Genomic DNA, 8,421 nt, shown 5'->3' with positions numbered 1-8,421 from the left:
TTATTATTATTATTATTTTATATTTACGATTTAAAAAAAAGAAGAGAAAATTCAAAAAATCAAAAGAAAGAAGGAAATCAGTCAAATCTTTCCATCACACTTCAAAATCTTTGACCGATTGTTTTATTTATCTCTCTCAGCTCACCCACATCAACTTCAAATCTGCCAAGAACTCTCCATCTCTGTCAACAAAGCCATCTCACCGAAAAAAACTCTTTGCCGCCGTTTGTCGTCGTCGCTCACGAAGTTCTGCTGCTGTTTTGCTGTCGAAGAGAACCCAATTTCATCGTCGCCCAATCCCGCCCTCGACGTTTGCCTCCCGCTGTCGAAACACCCATTCACCACAACAAGAAGCCGTTGTTCACCGACATCATTACCGTTCGTGTCTCACCGTCGCATCGTCATTCGTCGTCGCTGTTCGCAAAGCTACTCGCCGTCTCACCTCCGACACCGAAAATCGACAACTCAAGTTGCCGTCTTCTATCTCAGTTCAGTCACCGTTCGCCATTTACCTTTCGCCGCCGCTCCGACGAAGGAAACCCAGATCCGCCGTTCCCGTTCTTTCTCTTTTCTGATAGTCACACAACCACTCGATTTCTCCCTCTCCGCCGCTAATCCGCTGCTATTTCTTATCTCCTTCATGACGCCGCAGAAACCCATCTCAACCGTTGCTCGACATGCACATCCGAGACCATCAGTGCACGGTTTTATCTATCTCTTTTATCTCATTCTTCTTCTATTATATCTTATCTTCTTCTATTTTTCTTCAGTTGATCAAAGATGAGTAGCCGAAAAAGAATCCGTGAAGAAGGAATCTCTTCCAGATCGGGACCCCGTGGCCGTAGCACGCGCTGTGCAAACACACTTCCGTCATATCTGAAGCTCTTAGCAGAATCCTCAGATTCACAACTCGTACGGAGAAGGATCGCTACGCACTACTTAGCAATCATACTATTCTACCATGCAAAATATTGAACACTGACACTCTACGTACTTTGCATGCTGTTATTAGTAGTGCCTTACAGATTGATAATATTGGTTGGAAATGTTTCTTTGATTGTACCGAACATGCATATGTTGAACCCACGAGAGAATTTTACACCACCTATAAATTCACCACTCCATCATCACTCACATTAGACACGCCAGGAGTAATCAAATTTCGTTTGATGGGGCGTCACTTTTCCATGACTTTGGCTAAGTTCAATATTGCATTGGGTTTCACTACCACTGAAAATGCACGCACTCACGAATACGTTAATTCTTTATGTGATTATCGTGAAGATTTTAATCCTATCAACGAATGCCGTAAACTGTCTACTGATCCCCTTGTCTATCACCCTAGTAGATCGAAAAGGCATTACTTGAAAAGCCCCGTGCTCAAGCTTGTTCTTCGTTTCCTAGCTTTCAATTTTTCCGGTTGTAGAGATACGTCTGGAATTTGTTCTAAAGTTGAATTGTTTTTCTTGTAGTGTATGTTACATGGAATCAAAGTAAATCTTGGATTTTGGTTGGCTACGCAATTTCAATCCTCCATTAACCGAAATCGTGCTTTAATTCTTGGTTCATACATTACTTTGATTGCGATCAATCTTGGTGTTTTTTGCCCTTCGTTCCATAACCTTCACATCGCTTGTGAATCGGAACCATTGGACATGGCCAACTTAACACGAATGGGCCTTGTCACTAGAAATGGTAGTCTTTTTGAGTTTGTGGATGCAGGACGGTCGCCCATCGGAGATACGCCCTCCACTTCAAGACTACTTCACAACAATGCACCAAACGAGGACGTAAACACCGAGAATGAAGAGAGCGATGATGGAGACGATGCGGATGAGAATGAAGGAAGTGATGAGGATGAGGATGAGGATGAAGAAAATGATGAGGAAGGCGAAGCCAACAAAGAAGCAACGGAGCAAGGAGAGGATATGAGCACAGCTAGACCACAACCGCCGCCACCGAATCCACAACAAACAACATTGGACGACATAGCTCGAAAAATCGCTCGCATAGAAGCCAATTTGATGGGCTTATTTGAACACTTCGGGCTGACACCAAGGCAACCACCCACACCATGACCTTTTCGCGACATGCACTCAGGAACGCTTCCTTAAACTCTCTCCTTTTAATTTTTCCTTGAAATGCATGTCATAGTCCACATTGAGGGCAATGTGGATTTTAAGTGTGGGGGTATTATTGTTGAGCATGCTTCTTGAATTGGGTGTTGTTGGTTGCATGTTGAAAATGGTTGTTGCTCTTGGTGATTGTTGAAACTGCTTGAAAAGATATTTTTTGTGCTTGATTTTCTTGATTAGCTTGATCAAAACTTTTGAAGATTGAGTCTTGTGGAAATTTTTTTGCTTGGTTTTGAAAAATTTTGGCATGATAAATTCCTTTCAATTTTTGGACTAATCTTGGCTTGATGATGTTATGTGCAAAAAGAATACATGTTATATGTTTGAGGATAATTCACTAGTTGAAAGCTTGTTTTTACCAAAATGACTTGAGTTAAAATCTTCTGATGTAGGATTAGTGGACTAAAACATATCTCGTGAGATTTTGAGCTTGATATGTCTATAAAAAAATCTTCATTCTTTCTTAAGAGAATAACGCTTCTATGGCTTTGTCTTCCTAGAACTTGCCTTGAACCACATCGAGGCCACACAAATGTGCATTTATCTGGCCTTGAACCACATCGAGGCCACACAAATGTGCATTTATCTGGATATGATAAAGGCATTAGAAACCACTTTTGGCCTTCTTTAACCACCCAACACATTTTAACTTTAGAGAATCCCTTTGAGCCTTTTGACCTATTTTGTTGAGTAACCCGTCATATACGAACCTATCCCGTCATTTGTTTAAAACCTTGATTTTGATCCCTCCAAGAACTATTAGAGCATCAAGGGAAATGGGTTTATGTTCAAAAGAACAAGTTCTCAAAATGGGGGATTTTCAAAACCTTTGTGATTTACATGCTTAAAAGATGTATCTCAAAATGAGTGTAGGGGTTCCAAATTGTGGTCCTCTTTACTTTGTGGAAGCCGACATCAATTTTCTTGTTCTATGCCTATCACAAAAAAAATGGAAAGGATAAAAAGAAAAGAAAAAAAAAAGAAAAGCAATTTTCTTGCCACCAAAAAAAAAAGAGAAGAAAAAAAAAAGTATGAACTCTCCAAAAGAAAGAAGAAAGGCATAGTTCAAGATATTGTCGAAAAAAAATCTTGAAGGTAGATGAGTAAACTTTGAGAGCTTCGCATTATTGTTCACTCAAATTTTTGGTGCTCTAATTAGTTTCTTGGAATTTAACCTCATTGTCCTTTTATCCTACCCCAAAGTAAAGCTCCATTACAACCAAAATTAAAGACCTATTGATCCATATATGTGCATATTTCAAAAGTGTTGGAGATGTAGTGTATAGGCAAGCCTATGGTGAAGCATTGTCGTAGTAAGTGTCGAGAGATACACTTGAGCTATATATACACTTGAGAGAATGGAAAGCGGAGAGAAAATAGTCCACTAGTTTTATGTGATTGATTTTGATAATGGCTATCATGTGGAAACTTGTTTGATACATGTTGAATTATCTCCTTCATAAAGTATGTCATTTACTTTGTACATGATTATAAATTGCCTTGAGTAGTTCAAAATTTGGAAGGAATTTTTGAATGAATCTTGATTTTGCTTGAGGACAAGCAAATAGCAAAGTGTGGGGGTATTTTATAACTCTACAATTGTCATGATTTTATAGCGATTTAATCTTCCTTTTTAAGCCAAAACATCCCTAATTATGTGATTTTATTGAATATTCAGCAAAAAAGGAAGATATGAGGCAAAGATGGCAAAAATCAAGCTAAAATCAAAATTGAAGGCATCAAAAAAGGAAAAAGGAGATTACATGAAAATTTCTGCAAAACTGACTAAGCGTGCCCATGCTTAGTGGAGTGGTCGACTCGGGCAAGGAGGAAAACGAGTAATTTCCGCAAAAGATAAAGGAATGAAGTGTTTAGGTTTAGAAAGGATTTTTTAAAACTTATCTCTTGTGATTTATTTACCTTTTTAGAGTTAATCACGTATTTATTCTCCCCCCTACGTCTAGATTCGTAGGAGACTTTTATTATAAATAGGGAGAGTCTCTTCATTTGAAGGGAGTCAGTTATTGATTGGAACTCTATAGAATTCTTTGTTCATTCTTTCTCTTTATTTTTATTTTGTAACCGGAATTAATGAAATTCCACTTTTTAGTGTGTTCTTCCATTAACATGTCCGGCTAAATTTCTTATTTTCTGGTTAAGGTATGGTGATTGCTTGATTTGCATTATGTTGTGAGATCTAATCCGCTCTTTTTATACTTGTTAAATGAATATTCATGTTATTCTCTGTGCTTTTATTACAAACATCTGATTTATGAATGATTCGGTCGGTTGTTCATTATCAAGAAGGTTTGCTTTGCTAATTGAACTTTATAAATCTGTGTAATTGTTTATTTAGTTTAATGCTTAGAAGCAACGTAGCATGATTAATTATGTCATAGTAATTAGTTGTGTTATGGGGAATGCATAATCTAGTTTAAACGAATTGTCCTTGTAGGAGTTTGTTAATTAGAATCAGGCCTTTCTAATTCTTAATACTGTTAATAGATTAAATCTTGTGGAAGTTCCCAGGGTTGTCTGTTAATTAGGGATCTAGTCAACGGTCGTACCTTGGCTGACGAAAAGGTAAGGAAATGTGAGGTTGTTAGGTCGTACCAACAACCATAACTGATTTATTTATTTATACATGTGTTATTCTTGCATCAATGATCAACTCACAAGAATCAAGCATGATCCTAGCCTTAACTGGAAAATCTCTCTCTCGTATCTTCATTAGGTAATTTTAATTGTTTATTTAGTTTTCGATTACTTGTTTTTATCATCAATCTTCCCCCATTATTCTCTTTTTCTGAAAGAAATCAACGTAAAACCAATCTCTGTGGATCGAAGTGTAGTAGGAATTATTTTTGGTGATCTCGACACCCACCATGATTGCAGGGGTTGCATGAAGAGAGAGCACGAATATGACTTTGGGGTTAAATTTTCTTGAAGATTATAAACCATGGGAAAGAAAAGGTAACAGAATGAAATTCAGTCTGGATGGTGTTACCATAAAAATTGAATGATCAGTCCCTTCTCTATATGCATATCTATTAGTATGTTGTATGATTAATATAAGACATAACATTTTGTAGCTATATTGATTCAGAATTAGGGATTTTCACAACAAAGCCAAGAGTTTTCCTATGGAAGCTATGAAAACCTTATCCGTTATTGCAGGTATTTTTCATAGAAAATCCTAATACTCAACAAGGGTATAAGAGAGGCCAAAATCATGATTGCACCAACATTTGGGACACCTTAGTACAGGGTGAAAACGCCTCCTATATACTTTAATGATACAGGTGCTGATATCTTGCTAGGTAATAATTTCATTCAAACATTTGCAAGATATATGCAGGATAATCAGAGAAATATGTTAATCTTTACTACTAACTGTGGTAGTGTCATACAGGTTTTGCATAGAGAAAAGGTATTTAAAAGGATAATGCCTATAAATTTGCGCAGCAAGTGTGGTGATTTGGATGCTTAAGAAAATGTAGCTTAAGAAAAAATTGGGTAAAGTTTTTCTATCGTTCAAGTAATAGAGACTCATTGATAGCGATAGCTTCTACGAGGAAACTGAGGAAGAGATTAAGAACCTAAAGAAAACATTGCAGGAGATAAAGTCGCTAGATACTAGTGAAGAAAGCAAGCTCTCTCTTGAGAACGTCAATAGATTTATCCAAAGGAACTTCAGTGAAAACCCTCTACCATGGTAGGATAGGAACAAAATTGAAGCTACTCTAAAGGTCAAGGAGGAATGCAAATATGAGTATGTTCAATACAAGCCTATTCAGATTAACATAGAGGATAACAAGGATATGCAGATGATTACTAAAGAGCATACTGGTTTTCTAGTAAGAAACCATGGTAAGATAAAAAGGCTAAACCCAGGTTGGTAATTAACTATCAAGGCATTAATAAAATATTAGAATTTGATGGTTATTATATTCCGAGTAGAGAGCACTTGATTGAATGCATTAAAGGTGCAAAAGTGTTTTCCAAATCTGATTGCAAATCTGGGTTTTATCAGATTAAGATGGAGAGTGAATCAAAGAAATTTACGGTATTCTCCACACCATAAGGACAATATATCCGGATTGTGCTTCCAATAGGTTTAGCTAATGCACCCCAGATATTCTAAAGGAAAATGGATAATCTTTTGAAAGATTATTTTGATTTCATATTCGTCTACATTAACGACATATTGATTACATCTAAAAATATGAAAGATCATATTAACCATCTTGAGATATTTTTCAATGTACGCCATAGAGAAGGTTTAGTGTTTTTTTAGAAGAAAGCTACTATAGATGTCAATAAAATTGAATTTTAGGAATTCTTATTAACGAAACAGGTATTGAGTTACAGGATTACATTATGGAAAAAAATCCGCAATTTTTCAAATGTACTCAAAGATAAAAATCTTTTGTAGAGCTTCTTGAGAGTTGTTAATTTTGCAGATATCTTTATTAAGGATCTTACAAGATACATAAAGGATTTCCGACCACTCTTGAAGGAAAACAGAAAGCTCAAAGTGGAAATGGGAAGAAATCCATACTCAAAGGGTTCGTGAGCTGAAACAGGTTTGTAGTAACCTGTCAAAGCTTGCCATACCATAAGACAAGAACGAATTGATGGTTTATACGGACGTCAATGACTATAGATGAGCAACAGTGCTCACGAAAATGACTATTACAGGGAATAACCTTGTAGAAGTCTGGCACATTAATGAGAAGGAGTTCTTTGCAGTTTGGAAGGTTTTTAAAAAATGACCTTTATTTTAACTTGCTAAAGAATTCACGTTAAAAGTTGATAATACTAAGTTAAGGCTTTCTTAAAGAATAAATTAGAATCTAAAACTGAGAAGGTTCGCATTATCAGATACCCAGTTGAATGCCAATATTATTGTTATAATATTGTCGTTATAAATTCTCATGAGAATGTTCTTGCAAATTTCCTAACTAGAGATGGAGACATTTGAAGCAAACTCCATCATGTTGAGGCCCAAGAACCTCAGAGAAAAACTTGAGGAACTTGACAAGAAGTTCGGACAGCTAGTGATAAATGCCTAAGTTGCTAGACAAATTCAAAAAACTGGTCTAGATACTGTCCAGGCAATAATTAAGGAGTTCCTTATTACCATCCACCTGGCTATGGAACGATTTATGAGAACCAATTTAGAAGGCATCACCCTCGAGGATGATTCACGAGTTGAGGGAGCATGACCCTAAATATACCCTTAGAGTATAGAGCTCTAAACTTATAGCGTCAAATTCAAGTACTGATTGCACAAGCCATCGCTAAACTTTGGTGAAACGGCAACAATTGAATCACAAGAAGTGCAAACTCTTGATGAATCAAGTCAGCTCAACACTTCTGGGGTAAAAAGAGGGAGAGATTAGCCTTAGGCCGATGATAGACACCTCAAGGGCCAGTACTAATGAGTTAATATCTTCATCCTCTTTTGCTTGGAAGGTATACTAGCGAATATGGGAAAAATTAATTTCTCGTAAAGGAGTAAATTCAAGCAAAACCATAATTGAAATATCAAGAAAATACAACAGAGTTTGGATGTTAGAAGGTTCCAAACCAGAAGATGTTCGAGAATGGTATAATTTTGGAGCCCTGAGTTCAGTTTATACTATGTTACCAAGTTTTTCAAAAATTTCAAAGCTTCCGAAATGGATTAGTGGGGCGTTTATGACTCTTGGCAAAACAACCCCCCACTTGAAAAGAGGAGATCTTATGAAGTTAAAATTCATATCAGCAGCTCCAAAAACAGTATGAAAGAGGTCTCATCCAGCTTTCCATTTCATCAAGCTGCAAAGATCAGACATGGTAGCTTTTAACAAAATTAAAGCTGCCTCAGAAGAAACTCCCCTAGTATCAACTATTAGTGAAGATGATGTCTCCACTAGAAGAGTTTGGGATTATGGGTTTGTCTTACTGAGATGGACAAAGTCAAGTATCCAATCCAAATTTTTTCAAACAAAGTGAATGGATCATTCATGTTAAACTCCATGACAGGAAAAAGTACTGAGATCGCAGAAAGTTTATTTGAAAAAAAGGATGCTGATTTGGGAAAATAAGCAACAAGGATGAAAACGTGCAATATGATGCATATTGGGCAATGGCATAACTATGTACGCCCTTGCTGCGAGAAACAAGAAAGACCCTTGTTCGGGACAAAAATTCAGGTCACCCAAAAGAAACTCGAACCAAATCAGGGCAAGGGTAAAAAGAAGAATTTCACAAAATGAAGCAAAAGTTGAAGAATGTAAAA

General features: G+C 36.7%; 1 protein-coding gene across 1 annotated transcript in view; it reads right to left on the bottom strand.

Annotated features, from left to right (window-relative positions):
• LOC105155513 (probable inactive shikimate kinase like 2, chloroplastic) overlaps positions 1 to 8,421 on the bottom strand; it is a 28,151-nt gene that overhangs the window by 18,141 nt on the left and 1,589 nt on the right. The gene's annotated exons all lie outside the window — the stretch shown is intronic.

This window comes from Sesamum indicum, linkage group LG2 (genome assembly GCF_000512975.1).
Source record: "Sesamum indicum cultivar Zhongzhi No. 13 linkage group LG2, S_indicum_v1.0, whole genome shotgun sequence".
NCBI classification, from domain to species: domain Eukaryota; kingdom Viridiplantae; phylum Streptophyta; class Magnoliopsida; order Lamiales; family Pedaliaceae; genus Sesamum; species Sesamum indicum.
The sequence above is the reverse complement of the archived record's forward strand: the minus strand, read 5'-3'. Positions and strand labels throughout refer to the sequence as shown.